The sequence below is a fragment of the Trichosurus vulpecula genome, chromosome 1 (assembly GCF_011100635.1).
Source record: "Trichosurus vulpecula isolate mTriVul1 chromosome 1, mTriVul1.pri, whole genome shotgun sequence".
In the NCBI taxonomy this organism is placed as follows: Eukaryota; Metazoa; Chordata; class Mammalia; order Diprotodontia; family Phalangeridae; genus Trichosurus; species Trichosurus vulpecula.
The window spans coordinates 369,740,825-369,765,521 of record NC_050573.1 but is presented as its reverse complement, the minus strand read 5'-3'; positions in this window follow the sequence as shown (position 1 = coordinate 369,765,521).

Below are 24,697 nucleotides of genomic sequence, written 5' to 3'. Positions count from 1 at the left end.
CTATATCAGTTATTATTATTATTATTATCATCATGATCATTATTATTATATATTGGTTGGAGGGGATGTTGTCTTGGGGTTTTTCCACTCTCTCTATCTGCTTTACTTAAAGTGTGCAGACTCAACCAAGAATGCTGACAGTAAAGAGGAGACATAGGAAGTTTGAAATGTGGCTAAAGATGATTTATCTGGCCTCTGTGGGATTAGCATCACCACAGCTTATTTTGATCCATATATTTCATGTATTTCATATTCATTAAAATATTAAAAAGAAAGGATTTAACAGTCGACATTTTTCCCAAATGCATATATTATCATTTGTCATTACTCTATCTTTCCTCTCTGAGCTAACTGTTAGTGCAAGTGATTTTCCTTCCCCCTTTCCCAGACAGGTTTAACCTAATTTGCAAGCAAACTTTTGTAATATCCTACATCAAATGATATATTAAATCCCAAATACATCACATCTAGCTTCTCCTTTTCATCGGTTCATTTTGCAACCTATTGTCTGGTACAATTTGTGCTTTATAAACTCATTCTCTCCCTGCTCATAATGGTATTATACTTCCCACTATTATCCGTCATGCCCACCCCTATTCTTTGATGCATTATTGAACTAAGTTGGATTGCAGATTCCCTCTTTTGCTATTTTCAGGCTTATTCTATCATTTTGTAGGATCAATTTGGCTTTATTTTTTCTAATTTCCTAGAACTCCTGTCTTAGTAACAGAAAGAATTACAAATAATCCCACCGAGTTTAGTCAGTCAGGCTTATGCCCCTTCCTTCTTTGAAGCGCCTTACCCCCTGTGCTGTTGAACTGATACGATGTGCAATAATCCCTTCAGACCTTTTACTACAAAATATTCCAGGGATGCCTTAGGTTACTATATGAATATTCAGACTATAATTACAATTTGAATTTACTAAACCAAAATTCCTAATTATTCCCCTATCCTAAAAGACATATATTAGCCAAAGGAAGAGGGAGAAAGAAGTTTAGAGGAAAATGGGAAAAATGGGGGGGGGGGTTAGAAGAGGAAGGAGAATGAGTGAGAGGAACTATTTTCAGACTAGTTTTTTTTGTCTAAGATAGTGCTATCTGCCTCCATCAAGGGAAAGAAAGCAGGGATGAGGCAAGCACTTTAGCAAAAAGAGGACAAGCATCCATTGTTTTATTATACTTTGCTTTATTTTGCTTCACAGATACTGCATTTTTTACAAATTGAAGATTTATGGAAACTCCGTGTTGATCAAACCTATTGGCACCATTACTTTCAATATCATGTGCTCGTGTTATATCTCAGTGTTATATTTTGATAATTCTTACAATATTTCATACTTTTAAATTATTGTTACATATGTTATGGTGATTTGTGAACAGTTATCTTTGATGTTACTTTTGTAATTGTTTTGAGGGTACGTGAACAAACCATATAAAGGGTGAAATGAATATTGTATGTGTTCTGACTGCTCCACTGACTAGTCATTACCTGTTTCCCTCTATTTAGGTGTCCTTATTCCCTAAGATATAACAATATTGAAATTAGGCCAATTAATAACGCTAAGTAGGATCTGTGTTAAAGTGAAAGGAAGAATCAACCAATGAGGCAAACTTCATTGTTGTCTTATTTTAAGAAATTGCCACAGCCACCCCAACCTTCAACAACCACCACCCTAACACCGGCAAAAATATTATGACTCTCTGATGCCTCAGATGATGGTTAGCAGTTTTAGTAATAAAATATTTTTAATTGAAGTACGTACGTTGTTTTTTTAGATATAATACTATTACACAGCTAATAGACTACAGTATAGTGTAGCCATAAGTTTTATATTCACTGGGAACCAAAAAAAAATTTGTGAATTACTCAATTGTTATATTCACTTTATTGTGGTGGTCTGGAAACAAAGCCACAATATCTCCAAGGAATACCTGACCTTTAGTTGATTTGAGTCAATATAGGCAGTCTTCATTGCTTAGTTTGAAAAGCTGTGAATTACTAGAACAATAAAAATATCCATCAACAGAAATACATTCCAAAGCAAATATAATTTTAGAGAAAATATATCATTTCTATTCTTTGCGTCCTGTTCCTTTCTGTCCTACCCCTCTTTTCCCTTCTCATTGTTATGGATTTTGAATTGACTGCACATTACACTTATCAGGGACCAAGGTAAAACTGATAGGCCTGAGGCAAGAGAGGGCAGAAATTATACACCATCACCTATAAAGAAGGCTGGCTTGGGAGATGATGGTGTAGGAGACAAACCAACATTACCCATGTCTGGCACTGACTTTTGTAATTTGTTATCTCTGAATCTATGTTGATTACTCTGGTTTTAGATTGCTATGTGAACTCTTGCTGGAGTTTCTTTTCATTATCTTGAAGATGAACTTGGCTCCTGATGTTTTCCTGAGGGTGTACCCTTTCCTTAAGCTGTTTATTGGCTCTTAATCACCAGCATGTGTTGTACGCAACTGAGGCACGGATTTTATAGTATCTATATTTTTATTCAATAATAAAAACAAAATAGATTTCTGCATAATACAAATTTATCAGATGGGAAATTTAAACTCTAACTGATTACAGGCTTTCCAAATCTCCATTTTTTGAGGGAGAATAGGTACTGCATTCAATCAGTCACCATTCGTACAATGCTAACCAAAGTCTATGGAAGAAGTATCATGAAATCACACCTTTATAATGATATTTACTTTAAACACATAGGGTACAAGGCTCATTTGACAAAATGATGTTTCTTCTTGCACGTAGTACAACAATTGAATAAAGTTTAACTCACAGTGAACTTCAGAAGACAGCTAATGTAAGATGGAGCTGATTAGTTTTTCCACACTGTCTAGCTATGTTATTGGAAAGCATCAACAAATGAGGCATGTTTTCCCCCTACTTTCAAATTGCAAAAAAGTTACCTTTTATTTATGAGGGATCATTTTACCTGTCTATATTTTGACAAATAACATGACAGAAAAAAATGATTAAGGGTCTCATTTCACAATGTGACTTGTATGTTATTTATTGTCAAAATAAAAGTCACTTTGTGAATTGAAGTTTTTAATCTTTTTCCCCCCTCCCTCTGTCTTTCTGAAAATAGTTTTGTCAGGACAATTATTTTGGTGAATACTGTTTTTTACTAATGACAGGTAAGTCCTTTTAAATGACTCATTGCTAATTAGTTCAGAGCAAAATTCCAAAAGAATATTTTATTTTTGGAACCTCATTTTATTGATTTTCTGCTTCAGTGGCGTGACTAATGTGCATCACAGTTAGAGCTCGGCAAAATGTTTACAGCAAAACCTCAAACCAGGTGATATTCACCTGGTTTCTTCACTTTGTTATCAACCAAACCATCAGGCTCAATTCCTGAAAAGATCCATGAAGGCTGAGTCCCTTTGTGACAATGCTGAGGCTCCTCATGTGTCAAATCAGACCATTTCTCTTGCAAATCCCCAAGGTTTGACCTGGAAATCAGATGGGAAGCTATGGTATTGGCTGATGTTTGCTTTTTGTTTTTGGTTCACTCATGCCTGAAAGTCAAAGGGAAAATCACTGTTAAGGCCCCTGGGAGCCAAAACGAACGATCTAAAGGAAAATCAGTGAATCCAAAAGGCCGAGTTTTGCACAGTTTAATTATCACGCTTGGCATTGCTAGCACCACAGTGTCTTTTCTAGCTCCTGGCCAGGAGGACATCTGGTCCTAAAGTTTTTGGTGCAGGATAGCAGCCTTCTTTCCCCCCTTTCAACAGCTGTGCCTATAGACATCACAGCAGAGCCATTCTGCCAGGGACTCTTGCTAAGGCTGTTCTATAAGAATGATGCCTGTTTGGCTGTTTTGTCAGAAGCTCTACTGCTTTGGCAGGCAAAGGATCATGACCCTGCGGGGAGGAACTGTTGACTCAAATGGATGAGCAAGATGATTTGGGGAATAGTTCTACTGCCATAAATACAAAGCTAGTCACATAATTTCAAGGCTGAAAAGAACCCAAAGAAGTCTTCATCTATCTACTCAAGCTTGATTACACTTATTACCAGCGATAAAGTATCTGCCTTTTTCCCCTTTTTTCTTTAAAAATCATTGTTCTTGATCATAGTTTTGAGATGAAAGATTTCTTTTCTCTTGAAGGCCGCTGGAAAGAGAACTGAACTAAGTGTTCCTCAGGTATGAGAACCTATTTCAGATCTGCCACTAACTGGTTATATGAGATTAGGCAATGCACTCAACCTCTTTGATGCTCAGTTTTCCTCATTTATGAAATAAGATTCAATCACAAAATGAATAAAAGCTTGTCTTGGAAGCTGGATTCAAGACAAGCTAGTGGCACATGTAACTTTGTGACTCCGAGCAGATCACAAAACCTCTCAGTGCTCTAGGTAATTCTCTAAGGTTATAAGATTGCTCTAAGATTATAAACTGCAAGAAAGGTCACTCCTAGGATTAGTAGAAGGAATTTCCTCAACTCAGATTCCCCTGTGCTAACTATATCACAGATCTACTCCAATACCCATCCTAATCTATAAAATTGAGATAATGATAAAAATTATAGAATTTCAGGGTTAGAAGATGCCACCAAGGAAATACTTCTCTCCTAGGGTTTTTGTGAAGATGCCTAGCCATACCTTGGAGGAATGCCAAATTAGTGGAAGGTGCTAGGTATAGCGAAATAGTATATGAGGTCTTACTATAAAGGTAATGGAGATGTAACTGCACACTATACTGCCTACACCAATCCAAAATTCTGGAACATGTAAAATGCTGACAAGGAAGGAAGTGAATCAAAGATAAGAATAAATTACATTCATGAAAAGAGGGTAGAGCAAGAAACATAGAAGAAAACAATGAAAACTAAGAATATCAATAAGAGAATGCTAGACGATGTTTGTCGCAACTGACAGTTTTTGTTCGGTGGTATTAATATTATGCAGTGACTGATCATAAAATATATACTGTGGGAATTCAATGATATAGTGTATTTGAAAGGATTTAGGAATGATCAAAGCCATATTGATATGTAAGTGTAACCATTACATCACCATATTCAGTAGTAGTAGTAGCAGCAGCAGCAGCAGCAGCAGTAGTAGTAGTAGAAGTAGTAGTAGTAGTAGTAGCAGCAGCAGCAGTAGTAGTAGTAGTAGTAGTAGTAGCAGTAGCAGCAGTAGTAGTAGTAGTAGTAGCAGTAGTAGTAGCAGTAGTAGTAGTAGTAGTAGTAGTAGTAGTAGTAGTAGTAGTAGTAGTAATAGTTGTTGTTGTAGTTCTTATTGTTGTAATGCTGCTTTTTCTACTCTAAGGGAAGGAAATCAAAAAAAATTTCTCTTTTCCAGAGGTTTTAAGAGTATGATTTTCCCTACAGATGTAGGCAAAGGCTTCATGGTATAGTGGAATGAGTAGAGTCCTTGGTATAAATAACTTAGATATCTCTGTCTTTTTACTAGTTATGTGCCTTTAAACGAGTCACTTTTCTTCTCAGAGAATGGAGTTCCTGGTTGTATTGGGAAATTGGAGAGGATGATCTTTAAGGCAGTTTCAAGTTCTAAAATTCTGTCTTCTGCCTGCCTAAGAAGATTCCACTCTTAGCATATAATCTTAAATCATTCTCATTCTAAGTACAGATCAGTGCCCAAATAGAACACCTAAAAAGCTCCTGCTATGACAAGGACCTCATTTTTGGTACATGCCAGGAACAGATAATCCCTACCCCTCATTATCATGATCCTTCCCCTAGTTTAAGATTGCTGCTAACAAATTAACAATATGCTATAATTACATGCTGTTTTCTGGCAAACTCATATTTCCTAATTTTTTTTAGAAATTATACTGTTTGGCAAAAGAATGTGGCCATTAAACTAGTAATAGGAAATAGGGGAAAAAAGAGTACATTCTATGGATCTGGTCAAATGCTAAATTTCCTTCTAAGGAAAAGACTTTGTATTTTTAAGACTAAAACAAACCAAATCTCTGCTTTCTTACTCAGGCAGGCTTAATTTGTAGGGAATGTTTTCTTCCATTTGATGGCAGAATATAAGAACTGTTTGCTATGCAATTTGTTTTAATTTTAGCTTTGATTTTTTCCTTTTGTTTCTAATTTCATTTCTACATGTGGGCTGTTTTACCACCATAATTAGTGCCAGATGACATACAAGTGAATTTTTTTTAGAATTGTGTTCCAATTTCTTTTGAACTGCATAGACATATTAACTGCCTATTAGACTGAATCCCACCTTTTTCCTGACCCCCATACCTTTTTAACTCATCTGCCCTAACTATAGTATTTAGCTGAGGAAAATTAAAGACAAACAAATGAAAGAAAAATAATAATTTTTAAAATTACTGGTAAACAAGAATGAGTTGTTTTTCTTGCAATACTGGCTAAATATCTACAATTTGCTGAACAGTGACTTTTTTTCTTCTATTAGGCTTCCATAATAATATAATAGTAGTAATTGTGGTACAATAAGTCACCTAAAGAAAAAACAATAAAAATAATATTTGTGGGATTATTCTGGAAAAATTCAGTACTTGAGCATCATATCCTGTCTCTGTTTTTTAAATAATTATCTTTATTTTGTTTTTGTCCAATATGAATACTAAAATCATCTTTCTGAGCTTCAGTTTCCTCTTCTGTATAATAAGAAAGTGAAACAAAATTTCCTCTAGAGTCCTTTCAAGTTGGCGTTCCACTAAATGAACTAGCTTTAAGGTAATATTTTGCAATAATAATTCCTTATGTCTGTATAGAACATTCTATAGCTCATTTGATGGGTTTGACAACCATTTAAAATGGACAGGAAAAATACTGTTATTCTGATTTTACACATCAGAAAATTGAGGCTCAAAGAAGTCAACTGACTTATCCAGAGTTCCATGTGTAGCCAATAAGCAACAAAGTCAAGACTAAAACCCACACTCATTAGGTGTGAGTGTGGTTTTCTTTTTCTTTCTCTCTCTCAACTATGTAAGAAATTGCTAAAAAGCCAGCATATTACTAGTGTCACAGTCCACATGAACACGAAGCCCCAACCCTTTGCAGTCCTCTTTACTACCTATTCAAATACATATTGAAAATGTTTAACTTTGGCTCTACATCATACCAGACAATTACCTGGTGTCAGGGTACTGTTTTTAAGATAGATTCTTTTTTTTTCCTACTTAACTGTTCAAATTCACATTTTCATTAATGGTCCAAAAAAAACCAACAACAACCCTCTGGTTCAGCCTGTAGAAGACAGAATAGATAGCAAATTATACAGTCCAAACTTTTCTAAAGGCCAATAAACTATGTCACAGCTGTGATTGCAAGTCACATCAGAAAAAAAAAAAACATAGTAAAGCATTATATTTAATAACATGTGGAAGCCAACTAAAAAATCCTGAGAAGGACCTAGAGAGGACTTTTTTTTAACTAGTGAGAAAAATAAATCTAGGCTGAAAATGTAGTGTCAAATGAAGACACTCAAAAGCATTCAGAAACTCTGTGGCTTAGGTAGGGATCAGGTTGGACCAAGGAGGCCTCTGCTAGGTCACAGTTATTTCAGAAAGAGGAAAAAAAATGTTTCATCTACCACAACCCTAAAGCAGAGCCTCCAAAGAAAGACAATATGATTCACTAAGAGGTACTTGGAGCCAAGCTTGTTAATTTGCTCTGAATGTACTTTAGAATGTCTCTGCTTATGCTCCAACCCTGACTGGCTGACCCTAAGAAATCTGTGCTCTTAAAAGAGGGAATAAAGCCTAAGCCCTTCCCAGTTTCCATATCATTACTTAATGAACTTCACACTATACTTTGGTAACAAATACACCTGGAAAACTCTGACTTCTGTTCTCATGTAGAATACCTTCATAGGTTTATCTCTAATCCATTCTTGTGTGAGAGTCTGGTCTCCCAAAGAATATTATATATTCTTAAAGATAGAAAGAAATAGGAAGAGCAATAGACAAAGTATTTATTAATGTTCCCATGTTTTAGGTATTGTATTAAGTGCTGGAGATACAAATATAAGAAGACAGACTCTGCTCTCTGAAAGCATGAATTTTAATGGAGGAAGACATTACATAAAGGGGATTTGTAAGGAGATAGTGGAGGGGAACCAGTGGAAGTGCATTTATCATAGCCCAGGGTGACTCTAGGGGCAACGTTCAAGATTTCTATGGGAAGAAACTGGGGATGATGGAATGGATGTGGCATGGTTTGGGGTTAGTGACTGGAAACTGAAGTGTGGGCTTTTCCCAGAAAACTACTGCAAAATCTCATGTAACTTTCCTTAGTTCTCATCATATCATCTGCAAAAAGTGATAATTTAGTTTCTTCTTTTCCTATTCTAATTCCTTCAATTTCTTTTTCTCCTCTTATTGCTACAGCTAAAGTTTCTAGTACCAAATTGAATAATAGGGGTGATAATGGACATCCTTGTTTCACCCCTGATCTTATTGGGAATGCATCTAGCTTATCCCCGTTACAGACAATGCTTGTCGATGGTTTTAGGTAGATACTATTTATAATTTTAAGGAAGGTTTCACTTATTCCTATGCTTTCTAGTGTTTTTAATAGGAATGGGTGTTGTACTTTGTCAAAGGCTTTTTCTGCATCTATTGAGATGATCATATGGTTTCTGCTAGTTTTGTTGTTGATATGGTCAATTATGCTAATAGTTTTCCTAATATTGAACCAGCCTTGCATTCCTGGAATAAATCCTACCTAGTCATAGTGTATTATTCTCGTGATGATTTGCTGCAATCTTTTTGCTAATATTTTATTTAAAATTTTTGCATCAATATTCATTAGAGAAATTGGTCTATAATTTTCTTTCTCTGTTTTGACTCTACCTGGTTTGGGTATTAGTACCATATTTGTGTCATAAAAAGAATTTGGTAGGACTCCTTCTTCACCTATTTTCCCAAATAGTCTACAAAGTATAGGAATTAGTTGTTCTTTAAATGTTTGATAGAATTCACCTGTAAAACCATCTGGCCCTGGAGATTTTTTCCTAGGGAGTTCATTGATAGCATGCTCAATTTCTTTTTCTGAGATGGGGTTATTAAGAAATTTTACTTCCTTTTCTGTTAACCTGGGCAGTTTATGTTTTTGTAGATATTCATCCATATCTCTAAGGTTGTCAAATTTATGGGCATACAGTTGGGCAAAATAATTCCTAATTGTTGTTTTGATTTCCTCTTCATTAGAGGTGACCTCACCCTTTTCATTTTTGATACTAGTAATTTGATTTTCTTCTTTCTTTTTTTAATCAAATTGGCCAAAGGTTTATCAATTTTATTGGTTTTTTCATAAAACCAGCTCTTTGTTTTATTAATTAATTCAATAGTTTTCTTGGTTTCAATTTTATTAATCTCTCCTTTGATTTTCAGTATTTCTAATTTGGTACATAATTGGGGGTTTTCAATTTGCTCTTTTTCTAGCTTTTTCAGCTGTATGCCCAGATCATTGATCTCTTTTTTCCCTATTTTATTCATGTAGGCATTTAGGGATATAAAACTTCCCCTGAGTTCTCTCACCTATAACCAAGCTAACCATCTCCCCGTTGTGTTTAGGGAGCTCATCTTTTACCTCTAAAAGCCTTAGGCTGACCAAACACTGGAATTGGTTCTTTGTTCAATAGGTTATTAAACAGAAGACTTCCTGATTGAGACAAAAGTTGGCTTAACTTCCAGGTCTTGTTTTGTCATTGCTTGTACAAAGCTCTGTTGTGGTATTGGCTTCATACTTTCAAAGCCACTCCCTTGCCTCAGCTTCTAGTCATCTGGGTCAGTGGCATAGACATCTATCCCTGTGGTGGGATTAAAATAAATTAACAACCGGTTCTCCCAAGAATCCAGCTGAGTGGCCACTGTTGACGTGGGGGCATTGGCCCCACCCCCACCCCCGCTAAAAATGGGTTCCCTGAACTCAACCTAAAATCAGGTACCAGTTGTGCTAAACTGGGGCAAACCGGTTGAATCCCATCCACCAAGAACGAGTAGAAAAGAAGCCAATCAGAAGCTGAGACAACCTCAAATGATTATGAACAAGCCAGTAGCCTGGGCAGACCAGTTGGCTTGAACCCTAATAAGTTGAGGCCTTAAGTATGTACATTACTGTAAATTAGTGTTGAGGGTGAAATGTGCCATTCTTGGAAGAGAAAAATTCTTCAGTCAGTTGCAATGTATGGAAGAAAAATGAACAGAACCAATCTTGCTAATCTATCAGGCTAATGGTCACAAAGGCTGACTGGTCTTGGGTATGGTAATCATGGCCTTGGCAGATATATTCATTGGACTGCAATGTCTCAGGCAGTACAATGCTTACCTCATTTAGAATTTGGGTTAAAGAATCATCCCTGAACCTGGCTAATGGAAAAAAAGGAGTAATCGCTCTGGAATCCTAACTGTTATAGCATTAGCCTAGAGTCAGGAAAAATGGGAGAAAGGCCCAAGCAAATCCCTCCTTACCATGATGATGCCAGTTTAGGGGGCACCCCACAAATGGTGAGGGAATCTCTGTAGGCAATATAGAAATTGGAGCATTCATTCAGGAAAGTGAAAAGGAACCTAGATAAGAGAAGATAGAGAAAATATCAATTTACTTTTCCTGGCAGAACAATAGGATGAATGGGGAGGGCTTAATTAGAATGGTCCTTAATTTTACCAAGCCCAACAGAAAGGGGCTAAAAGTTTCCTGAAGGGAGAACCAAACCCCACATTTTACTACTCTTGCAGCATCGCTGCTTTTGCTTCTTGTGGAAATCTTGGAAAGGATTAGACACAGACGCTATAATATACTTTTCCTTCTGGATTGGGATCCTAATATCATACACTGATTTAGAATTTAGAGACCATCTAGTGAAACTTCATTTTACAGAAGTGGAACTGAGTCTCAGAGAGTCTAAACAACTTGCCCAAGAAGGAGCCTAGAGAGGTTGGATTTAAACCCAAGGCCTCCACCTTCAAAAGTAATGTTTTGGTTTTTCCCCATGGAATTGCATTGTCCTTCCTAGCTTTTCAAAGTCTCCCGTGCTTAGGCAGGTATTTTTGTTTGTTTGTTTGTTTAATGGCCCAGGTAAGACCCTGACAATATATTTAAAATTCTGTCTTAAAGAGTGCAGTTCTCTGCTCCAGGGCCTTGTGCTGAATATAGTCCAGAGAGAGTCTGTGTCTACTTGGACAAGGATCACTTAGACCAAAGATAGCAAATTCAGATAGAAACAGGGGCAATTAAATCATACATAAGCATCCTTGAGGTCCACATATTGACTTAGGAAAACACATATTAATATTATCTATGTTCTTTTTTATTATTTTGGTATGTATTTCCCAATTATATTTTTTGCTAGTTCTGCAGCACTTGGGGATGCTATTGGCCAGTGGCATGTTTGACGTCTCCATCTTAGAATACCAATAGAATCATCAAAGTTAATTGACAGAATAACATCCATATGTGTATATCTACATATACCATACATGCATATATGTGTGTGTTTCTGCATGTATACACTTGGGGGTGTGTATTTGTGTGTATATGTGTATGTATGCATGCATGTGTACATACATATATGTGTGAATCTCTCATCATGCCTGTGTCTTCCAGTATAATAGTCCTACTTCACCAGACTATCTTTCATAGGAAATGGTTCTTTTTGAAGATCTGGAAATTTTATTAGGATTTTTTATAATGGGGCCATGAAAATAACTTCAATGGCTGGTAATCAGAAATAGAAAAGAATTCATGAGGACTCAGAATGAATCACAGAATCAAAGAATTTTAAAGTGGAAAAGTATTCTCCTGTTTTATGGTCTTCTCAATCCACTGTGAAAATAAAATAAAAAAAGCCCTCTCTAAAGAGAGTATTGCCTCTCTTTATGCCCTGAAATCACTTGCTCCCCTCCCCTATAAGAAAAATAAGTTAGGCATCTTCTCTTAGCTCTATTTCTCCCTTAGTGAGAGCCATAGAACACCCATTGAAGTTGTGTATGAATACATAAAATTTTGCCTAAGGGGGTGCAGAGTTTTCATCTTGGTTCCTTTTGTTGTTTATTACAAATTGCTCAGCTCCCCCTGGGCCCAGGTTTGGAAGGAAGAGGGAGGGATGCTCAAGTTGCTTTCCAAATCCCCAATTTGTAAGGGGAACTTTCCAGGAGGTTCATTTGGCAAAATTCCCTTCACGTTTGGCCTATGGAGGGTGTGCTGTCCCTGGGCTCCAGCAATCCTGGTTTATGAGGCTGCTTGTGGCATCTGAAGTTCAAAAACGAAGCTGCAGATAGGAAAAAAAAAAAAACCAGAAACCTAAAGTTTCAAAGGCACAAGCCTGTTTCAGAAGTCTTCTAACATTTCTGCGGGAAGTAGTGAGATAGTAATGCTGAGAATATCCTGCAAATAATACAAAGACGACTTGAAAAGCTCCAGCATGTCAGTTTTCAAAAGTTCTCCGGAACCCCAGAGACTGGGAAATTCACATGTATGTTGATTTATGCAGTGATTTGCTTTGACCCCAGGGAAAGCTGTTTTATGATCTGGACATCTATGCCTACCCATCTTTCCACCTAGCTCTGAGGGTTGCCAAATAAAAGCACAAAGGGAAAATCAACTGAGAAAAAAGAGAAAGTAATAATAATAAGGGGGAGGTAGGGAAGGAGAGATGTTAACCAATTTAAAAGTAGAAATATATTTTTCTACGTCTTTTTAGCTAAACATTTCATGTGCACTGGGCCACATAATCCATCTTCAATAATTTTGTGTATGCATGTATCTATTACTTTCTCTTTTTTTAAATGTAGATGAACACACAAGATTTTGGTTTTCAAGGGAGGAGATTAAGACAGAAGACTATATTTTCTCACGTGCCATACCCTTCCCTATATTCTCAAATATCTGAATCTTTAACATTTTTTAGTTTACAAATGTTACCCTGGTCAAACTCCAAACCCCAGCATCTGTGAAGACTTTCCAAATTCAAATTAATCTCTCTTCTCTGAACTCCTAAAGGATTTGAATCTCTCATTTGACAATGTCATGACAATGTTGTCTCGTGATAACTCTTGAATCATTATCTTATATTTTTACTTAACATTTGATTTTGTATGTTCTCACTCCTAATATGGTAATTTGCTTGAGAGTAGGGACCCAATAGAGTTTATGTATTCCTTATAAAGTATTGTACCAGATTATGCCTTTAGCAGACGACCAATTAATATCTGTTGACAGATGAGCATTTCATTTTCACTTTTTAAAAATTTGGTTTGTTTGCATTTTTTAAATATTGTATCAGTATCTCCATTTATCCATCAACATAAAACAGTATCACCCAAAATTGTTGAGCTGAAAATGATCAGAAAAGCAAAAATGAAAAACAAAACAAAACAAAACCTTCAAATGAGTAAGATACTCTTTGAATCGTTGCTGGCATATCAGTGTCCTTTCCATTATATACATAAATGTGTTATCATGAAACAAGTATAGGACCTGCTGCAATGATGCCAAGATTCTAGTTCTGGGTCCATTATTGACTAAATTTGTACAAGGCACTAATTTTTTCTGGGCTTCTCTTTGCTCATTCATCAACTGGAAAGGACTACGTACTCCATATATCACCCTCTTATCCTTCTGTGCAGAAGTAAGGGATCTGGAGTGTGGAATACTGTATAATATTTCATCCTTTTTTAGACAAATTGGTGAGTTTTAGTGAATTTCTCCCTCCATAATCAACTTCCTTTAAAAAAATTCTTTGTTATATGTGATAGTTTGACATGTGGGATATACTGGAACAGGAAAGATGTGTTTTAAAAAAGTGTATATATATATATATATATATATATATATATATATATATATATATATATACACATATACATATATGTGTATGTATATTATATATATGCATGTGTATATTGTGTATATACATATTTATACTTGTGTGTTTGTATTCTACTTAGCATAGTACATAGGGTCTCAATCCTGCCTTAGTGCGGGATAAAGATATAATAGATTATAAAAAGCATTCAGATTTTTGTGATACTATATATAGTAAAAAGAGCATTGAACTTGAAATCATCTCATCTGGGTTCAAGTATATTTATACAACATTTGTCAGTTCCTTTAATCTCTGGGGGCTTCAGTTTCCTAACCTACAGAGCAGTGGCAATTGAGAGAGATGGTCTTAGAGCTACTTTTCAGCTCCTTCTCTTTTGACTCACCTCTCAGGATGGTTTCTAGTCCCCATCAGATGGGAAGGCACTCTGAAAATCCTATAGACATATATGTTGTTGTTTGTCCTTCATTTTCAAAGAGAACCATGACATCAGGGTGGTGATGCAAGTGATCTGAATTTAAGTGAGAGAGGACTGTGCAAAGTCACCAGTCTCACTTTCTCCTCCAGAGCCATCTGGGTCCAGTGGCAGGATAAGTGATAACTGGAGATTGTCCTGAGTGCAGTGGAAGATCTCGGCCTTTTTAAGCTAAATGGATGAATGGGTGTATGTATATATGCATGTATGTGTATACATATACACACATATGCATACATACCTATGTGTGTGTATGTATATATAAGCTAGTATTATTAGTATAAGATAATGATGGCACATCTTAGAAATCTGGTTAAAGTGATAAGGAATAAGACATTGAAAAATAGTTAACAATATAAGGCTACATATGAGAGTCAGTATAAAAACATGACCTTGCTTTGTACTACGTCTTGCTTTAAAATGAACTATGCTATATTGAAACCACAGTGCATAGTGAAGTTCTGGATCTCAGAGAACAACAACTGGTTACTTAAGCTCAAAGTGGGACTTGATGTTCTAACCAACCTTGAAGAACATCTAGTCTCAAGAAGGGATAGAACTGCAAAGAGGAAACTAGTAATTTTGTACCATTTTTTTTTTTCAGTTGAAAGCTTAGCCAAAACTCCTCTGGGTTATTTCTGTGAGGGAGAGGGACTTTAGGACACAGTGTAGATTTTTACACAGTGCTTCTTAAACTGTGGGTCACAACCCCATATGGGGTTGCAAAAAAATTGGCATCAGTAAAAGGTTTCTGAACACACAATGACCAAAACTTAATTCAAAATCAAACATGTAATGAATCTGAGGTGTTTCTGGAAGTGGTTGCCTGTGTTGAATCATGTAAATTCAGTGCAGCCTTGGTTTAGAACACACAGCATGCACACTTTGCACTGTTTGTTCCCTCATGCCATGCAATGGCAATGAACACTGCTGAAAGGATAAAAGGGGTCAGGAATGGGAAAAATTTAAGAAGCCCTAAGTAGAACAAACAAACAAAAAGTAGGTGTTTTGATATAGATCAGCCAATATAAATAGATTTCACAATGAGTGTGTTGAAGAGTTGCTTCAATCATTCTCGAGGCTTAAAAGCAAACAATAACAACAGTAAAAATCAAAACCAAAACCTGAAAACCTTCTTCTCTGATTACTAGAAATGTTGACAGGCTTTGATTGCTAAATCTAAATGTTACCAGTTTAGAAAAGTCCACTTGCCCAGAGTAACAGGGTCATTAGGGTAATTGAATCAAAGAAACCAGGCAGAGAGCATTAGCACAACATTTGCATAAACTTTAGTGAACCAACCCCTGGAGGCAGGAATGAGAAGAGTGATTTAACTCTCTTTTTGGCTATAAGGTAGATTCTGAGTCATCTTCATGTTCTCTGTACCAAGCCCCTATGATTGCCTCAGCTGCTAAGTCCAGGAAATGAATACCCCACTTGGTGTATGCCGGTCTGGTTCGTGCTTCAGAGCAGTTGGTTAATGATAATGATAATGATTTAGATACCAGTGGGCAGTAAATATAAAATATTTGATCATTAAGTGGCTCCATGAATGTAGGAGATTGTTTACAGACCATGTGGGGTGGGGAAGGAGGAGGAGGAAAGATGGGAACTACAAGCTAAGAAAATGAGATTGGATAATAGTATAACAAGTCTCCGAATTTTAAACCCCTAGGCCATAAACTGGGGGCAGGGGAAAAGAATCAAGTAGTTGTAGTTTCTGATGGGAGGATCATTCTTATTTAAATATGAAGAGGCAAATAAACAAGAAAATGATATAGGAACAGACTTGGAGTTTTTATAAAATTATGGTATAGAGGATTCTACTCAACTAGTGCCAAAATAATGAATAGCATACAAAGCACAATATTCATATTCTCAAATCTCTCATTAAAAAAAAAATCACCAGTGGCTTCCACATCCTTAATCCACTGAATTAAGTTCAAATTTCTTTGCTTGGCATATATAGTCCTCCAGGAATGACTTTAATCTACCTTGCCAATCTTAGCTCCTAAGAACAAACTGGACAACTCTATGCAGCACAGCTGTTTGGGGAGTGATGCTGCAAATTCAAAATTACAAATCAGATTTTAGTTGGAGCCCACTTAAAAATAATATTAATAATAATAATTCTAAACTACATGGGCCTAATTATGAGGCCTTTCTCAACTCTGTCTTTGATCTCAAAGACAAGAGAATTTTCCTAAAAGGTTTGTATCACAAATCATCCATGTCTATACATCCTATTCAACTCTTATCTGTGTCTTCCCATAAATTCACCATGCAGTATGTGTATAGGGGAGAAAGAGAAAATACTAGAGGTCATACCCTCCATGAAAAGGAACTTTGTTTTTTTTTTCTTATTCTAACATGGTGATTATAAGAATTGAATACACAGAAAAATAAAAGGTTATTCCTTGTTCTATGTGACCAGCCCATCTTCTTTTTCATTCATGCATTTATTTGATGACTTACTTTATTCTATTTTTTCATTTGCGATAGCTTTGGTTTTTTTGTAGTATAAAATGTAAAAGCCTACTTATATTCATCACACCCATCCCCATTATTCTTTGGGTGACCTCTAGATCAAATGATTCAGAGACTGTAATGAATTATGTGTTGTAGACATACAAAACCACCAGAAGAATATTGTATTAACAGGATGGGCATTTGTTTCAAGGAGAAATTTGAAATCATTAAAAGAACTTTGCAATTTTCCAAAATCAATCCAGTTTCCCCTCCTCCTCCTCCTATTCATTTCTGGGCACAAGACAATGTCCAAGTAGAGTCACTGTCCAATTTACTTATTCAATTGGATGAGCTCTATAGGTAGTCTATCCAAATGTATGTCATAGTGTTTTTAATATGCATTTTTCATCCACTTGGTTTTCTCTGTAAAGACTGCAAATTCTGTGAGTGATTCTAGATCTTACTAAGTAATTTCTCCTAAATTTCAGGGCTTGCTATCATTAGTACAATGCTATTTGTAAATGGGAACATCTAGACCAGGACTTCTTAAACTTTTTCTACTCCCAAACCCTCTTTGCCTGAGAAATTTTTACATGATCCCAGGTATATAGGTACATGAAACAGTTATACAAATCTAATATTTGATGATAAAGAATCATAAAGAAATTTATTTTAAAACAATTCTTTGGCATACATATAATTTTACCATTTACTAAAGATGAAAGCAAATTTGAATCCCAATGAGATGGATGTGCTTGTTTATTTTTACATTAAAAATTAAGTCTCTGAAGAATATTTGATACTGTAGGAAATAGAGCATCTTCAATGTTTTTCAGAGTTGACTGATATTTTTTTTATAACCAATGCTGTGTTCAGAAGTAAGCCTGTTGTGAAGTCACACAATACAAGATAGACAAGTGCTGCCAGAAACACCTCAGATTCATTACACATTTGATTTCAAATTAAATTCTGGTTGCTACATATTCAGAAACCTTTTACTCTTGCCACATTTTTTTGCAACCTCCACATTCAGTTACCAGACCCCGTATGGAGTCTCAATCCACAGTTTAAGAAGCACTGACTAGAGACTTCCAGAAGCCAAGATGGTGGAGTTTGGTTAAGATTTGGTTAAGAAACAACGCACACAGTCAATAAGGGCTTTCTAAAGCACAACAGGAGATTGTTAGAGAGGTAAGGAGTCCCATTTCCTGGGTCTTCAGCAGTTGGTGAAAAAGGGCAAGGAGGTTTCTGTTCAGATGTTGGTCAAATTATATCCAGGTTCTCTTCTAACTAAAATATTCTATAAGAGTGTAAGATTGTTGATTTCCATGGGAATAACCTATCTTCTACCAGTGTGTCCTGCTGATCTTACTAATTTACTGGCAAGTTACATTAAAATAATTAATATGTCAATACTCCAATGGATGTGATGGGGATAGGATCTGAACCCCCAAAAGTAAAAGAGCATGTCCTTCAGACCTGGGCCCCAAAAAGGAAAAGATCCAGACTTTTCCAAGTGGCTCAGGTCCCTGTTGTTCACCAGGGGCAATAGGCCCTTCCCAGTTAAATAAGTGTCCTTTCAATATCTGCACTTTGCCCCACCCTAGACCACCACTTCCTTAATTCAATTTAGACCCCTCCTCTGCTCCCGCAGTCTATATAAAAGATCCATCTTGCCTCCATGAAAATACTTATATTCAATCTGGCTTGCTTGTCAATATAAGTGGCACAAATGTTCAGATTCCTTAAGACTCTGGCAAATATGGCGTGTTTTTAGAATCCTGGCCACCCTGACTAGTACTCTAAAAACTGTATTTTTGGCTGAAAAAAGGTTTGGGTTGAATTCATTCGGAGAGGATCCACTGGTCACTCTTTTGGGGTCCCAGTACCCCTAAATTTCAAGAGATGTATAATATCATTTATGTGAGAATGCCATCCAGTGTTGTTGTTGAAAACCTTTCCATGCTTCCCTATCCTGTGGCAGATTAGTTATAGATATTGTGTGAAACGCATAACCCAAAAGTTATTGATTAATTTTGCCTTATTCTTGATATACGGCCAGACTCTCATTATTTTTACAATGTATATCTCTAATCACATCCTTTACCCTTATTCTCCTCTGTATGATTTCATTTATAATGTGTTACAGCATTCATATGACTACCATATGTTTTTCTATAACTGTTCGGGATATTTTTAGTTTTTAATCTTTAGAGAATACAGTATTTTATGATTGAAAGAATGTTATAATTGTGTATATATATATATATATATGTATATATATATACGTATATATATATGTATATATATACGTATATATATATATATATATATATATATATATATATATATATATATATATATATATTTACATGATTGTGCCTTCTTATCTTGCTGAGGTCGTCCTGGATCACTGGCTTGTCTTGGCAGAGGGGCTTTCATAGCTCAATGAAACTATTAGCTATGCCACTCAGGGTTACCCAATGTGGACAGACTATTGTGGAGAGCTCTGACAAAAGGTGATCCCCTGGACAAGGAAATGGAAAACCACTCCAGTGTCTTTGTCAAAAACAGACACACAAACATGGAGAGTATTAAAATGATAAAAGATATGATGCCCACAAATAAGCCCATCAGGTGAGAAGGTATCCAACATATTACTGGGGAAAAGCAGAGGACAACTATAAATAGCTCCAGAAAGAATAAATCAGCTGAGCCAAAACTAAAAGGCCGATCATTTACAGATGTGTCTCATGAAAAAAGAAAAATTCAATGCTAGAATGATCAATATTGCACAAAAACCTGGAATGTAAGATCTATGAACCAAGGTAAGCTGGATGTGGTCAAACAGGAGATGGAAAGATTAAATATTGATATATTGGATGTCAGTGAACTTAAATGGATGGGAATGGATAAATTTAATTCATGTGATCATTACATGTGGGCAAGAATCCTGTAGAAGAAATGGAATAGCTCTCACAGTAAATGACTGGTGAGAAAAGCAATACTGGGGTATAATCTCAAAAATGACAGAATAATATTTGTTCAAATCCAAAGCAAACTATTCAACATTACAGTAATACAAGTTTATGTTCCAACCACTGATGCTGAAGAGTCCAAAGTTGTTCAATTGTATGAAGACATAAACATCTTCTAGAAACATCATTTAAAAACTGTCAAATATATCAAAAGATAATTGCAATAACATGCAAATTTGGCCTAAGAGTAGAAAAAAATAAGGCAGAAAATAATAGAGTTCTGTCAAGATAGTTCACTTTTCATAGCAAACATTCTTTTTCAACAACCCTAAATACCACTCTACACCTAAACACCACCAAATGGTAAATATTGAAATTAATTTGATTATATACTTAGTAGCCAAAAGTAGATGAGCTCTATACAGTCAGTTAAAACAAGAACTGGAGTTGACTGTAGCTCAGATTATAAACTTCTTATTGCAAAATTCAGACATAAATTGAAGAAAGTAGGGAAAATCATATAGGTATGACCTAGATAGCATAACTTATGAATATGAAGTAGAAGTGATGAATAGATTTAAGCATTAGATCTTGTAGATAGAGTGCCTGAAAAAACGATGGACAGAGGTCCACAATATGCTATGGGAGGTAGCAACAAAAATCATTCCAAAGAGAAAGGAAGCGAATAAGTTGTATGATAAGGTTCTACAAATAGCCAATGAAGAAAGGACAGTAAAAGGTAAAGGAGAAATGAAAAGATATACCAAAATGAATGCAGAATTCCAGAGAATAGCAGGAAGAGATAAGAAAGTTTTCTTTAAAAGACAGGTTCAAAGAAATAGTAGAAAACAACAGAATCAAAAAAATAAGACATCTTTTCAAGAAAATTAGAGATATCAAGGGAATGTTTCATGCAAAAATAAGCATGATAACAGACAAAAATGGTAGGAACTTAATAGAAGTAGAAAAGATTAAGAAGAAGCAGGAAGAATATACAGAAGAACTATACAAGAAAGATCTTAACATCACTGATAAAACAATGGTATGATTACTGATCTAGAGCCATACATCCTGGAGAATTAAGTCAAGTGGGCCTTAGGAAGCATTGTTAACAATAAGCCCAGTGAAGGTGATTGCATTCCAGCCAATCTACTTAAAATCCTTAAAAAAATTGATGCTGTTAAAGTGCTTAACTGAATATGCCAACAAATTTGAAAAAGACAATAGCCACAGGATTGGAAAAATCAGTTTACATTTCAATCATAAGGAAGGGCAATGCCAAAGAATGCTCAAATTACTGAATAATTTTGCTTATTTCACACACCAGGGAAGATATGTTTAAGATTCTATAAGCCAGGCTTCAACAATATGTAAATGAGGATTTACCAGAAGTGTAGGCAGGTTTTCAAAGAGGCAGAGAAACTAGAGACCAAATTTTCAACATTTGCTAGATTTTGGAGAAAGCAAGGGAGTTTCAGTAAAACATCTACTTCTGCTTCACTGACTGTGCTAGACTTTGTGTGGATCATGACAAAATATGGCAAGTCGTCAAAGAGAAGGGAGGACCAGATGATTTTAACTTGTTTCCTAGGGTACCCATATGCAGATCAAAAAGCAACAGTCAGGAAAAAAAACAGAACAACTGATTGCTTTAAGTTTGAGAAAGGAATACAAGGCTTTGTATTGTCACCCTATTTATTTTAATTATATGTTGAATGTGAAATGCCAGCCTGGATGAATCAAAAACTGGAAGAAATATCAACAATCTCAGATATGCAGGTGGTACCACTCTGATGGCAGAAAGTGAAGAAAAATTAAGAAGCCTCTTGATGAGAATGAAAGGGGAGATGGCAAAAGCTGGCTTAAAACTTACCAACAACAGCAACAACAACAACAAAAATAAACAAACAAAAAATGCTGAAATCATGGCAACTAGTCCCCATACTTCTAGCAAATGGAAAGAGAAGATATGGAAACAATGACAGACTTTATATTCTTGGGGCTCAAATATCTCTGAAGACAGTAAAAACAACAATGAATTTTTTTTTTTAAATGCTTCCTTCTTGGAAGGAGAGCTATGGCAAATCTGGAAAGCATACTTAAAAGCAGAGATATTGCCTTGCCAACAAAGCTCTGGTTTTCCTAGTAGTAATGTATGGCTATGAGAATTGAAGTATAAGGAAAGCTGAGCACCACAGAATTGTTGCTTTTTACAATGAGGTTGTTTTTACACAATCAGGCTAGAAATTACCTTATGATCCTTAATTCCAACTTTTTATCCAGATTTTCCATTGTAATCACATGGGTAGATTCAGTATACCTAAAATACACCATGAGAAGACTTTTGAGATTCCCTTGGACAAAAAAGAGATCAAGTAAGTCAATACTTAAAGAAATTAATTCAGACTGTTCAATGGAAGGATAAATACCAAAGCTTAAATACTTTCACAACATAATGAGAAGACAGGAGTCATTGGGAAAAAACTCAGATGTTGGATGAGATTAAAGGCAAAGGAAGAAGGGGATGGCTGTAATGGCAAGCAGGGTGGGACTTTTTTGTTGTCTTTTGTTTTGGAGTGTTTCTCAGCACTAAGACAATCAAGTGCCTTTGAGTTTTGCCTTTCTTTGAATCAAAAGTCATTCACTGGAAAAATATATATGATGTGGTGCTAATGATTAAAGATGCTCCCACACCCTTTTGCAAAGTAGATGCTAAGCCTTAGGCTTACACCCTTTTGCTAAGTAGGTGCTAAGCCCCAGGGCCTTAAACAGGTTATATATGCTCTGAAGTTGGAGACTCTGAGTAACCCTTAAGGAGTCCCCAATTTTGAAAACCCAGGTTTTGATGCTTCTTTCTCTGGTAACTGTATGTATTGCTATGGTCAGATAGAAGTCTGTCTATTGATTTGTGTTTATTTGCTCTGTTCATGTAATTTCTGTTTATGTTTTCTCGGAATTTCAGGGTACTGGCTTTTCTCCCTGAACTAAGTGAATGATATATGTATGTCTAATTAAAGTGAGACTGTAAACCTCTTAAAGTTGTTTTCCTTAGAAAAGCAAATCAAAGAAGCTGTGCTAGCAGCTCTCCTGTATGCTGGTTTTATTGTTCTTACACAGCCACAGTAGCTGCAAGCAGCATTGTTGATATAATGGCAGAGTATGAGATGGATAGATAATGTCATGGAAGCAATAACCATGAGCTTTGCCAAACATCAGGAGAGAGTGGAAGATAGAAGAACCTGGTACGCTTCGGTTCATGGGGTCACAAAGAGTCAAAATGACTGAAGGAATGAACAATAACAATCTTGCTGAGACTTGAAGTGCAGGGGTGACTTGTGTGCACAATCTCCTTTCTTATCTGCATGGAGTTTTAACCTGCTCCCTTTCTAACCTAAACCAGTTTAACCATTTTTAGGCAGCCTAGTGGCCACCAGCTCTTGAGGGCTTACTATAATGATCACTGTAGGTACCTATTTCTCAAAATCTATTGCATTGCAGAATTCTCAAGTTCAGGAGATCCTTGAATTTCCACCTGCTTGGTAGCCATGATTTCATGTATGCATCACCATTCTTGGCATAATGTTTTGTTTTTGTTGTCATTGCTTGTTGGTTTTAAAAAATTTTTACAAAGAATTTCAGGGAGAGTTGGGAGGGCAGTTAAAAAGATCTTCAGTATTCTAGCACTTGATAGAAAAAGAACAAAATCATCCATAAACACTACCCCATGGAGGATATCATCATCCAATCGAGCAATATATCACTTTTAAAGTCATTTGCAAATACTTTTAATAGGGGTAAATCTATCAGGAATCTACATTACTTAACTATTAATAATCCAGATATCTTCAAAGTCATAATTAGTCAAGGAATTATATATGATTTTGTAATAGGCATGGATAGTGCATTGTTGTAAGTAACTTTACCATAGTCTAAATCTAGAAGGATTGCCAGCTATTACTTTAATATAATTTTTGGGAGAGACTGGCTATTCCATCCATAAAGCAATTGCAACCAATCTTCAACTTAAAGGATACAGATTTTTCTTAGAGTTAGGAAGATTGAGCTTAAATTCTATCTCTGAAAAATAGTAGCTCTGTGGCATAAGATAAATCCTTTAACCTTTCAGTGTCTAAGGTAATTTTTTAATGAAAAAGATGTCACTCGGCATTGGCATCAGAATTTCCTTGCTGGGTGCTTATTACACTGAAGAAATCCTAAGGATATTAAATAGCAACATAACTCCAACTTAAATAGTTAAGACACTGAGTACCTGAAGCCTAAAGGGTTGCTACTTATTCAAGCTCACTCCGCTAATAAGTTTTAGAAGGAGAACTTGAACCCAATGTATTTCTGACTTCAAGAAGAGCAATTTATTCACTATTTCATGTTAGTTCTCTGCCAATAAAATCATATCTGATGCAAAAAGAAAAGGAAAAATAGAAAGGAGAGACTTGGGATAATGATACTCAAATTTTTCTTCTTGTATTGTTGCAGAAAAACTCTTCAGGAACTTTAATAGTGATTGATAATTTTAACTAATGACTCTTCATATATACATACATATATATATACATACATATATATATATATACGTACATATATATATATATATATATATATATATATGCATGTGTGTGTGTTTAAAAGTTAAACATACTTTTGCTTTATTGAGTATTTGCAGCAAACTATGTGTTTTGGACTTGTTAATTGATTATGACTATCTACTCTAATAATTCCTGAATTGTAAGCCCATCTAGTTTCTGGAAGGACTCTTATGCCAGTTAGAATCATCTGTGAAATGAATTGGTCATTTGAGTCTTTTACCAGTGTCTTGACATGTCCAAATTATTGGGAAAATAAATAAAGATACTGCTTTTAAATGGGCATCTTTCTTACTTGAAATTCATCTGAGCTGCTCCATATACTGATGACTAGCTTGAGGATATTTTTTAGAAATAGGGAA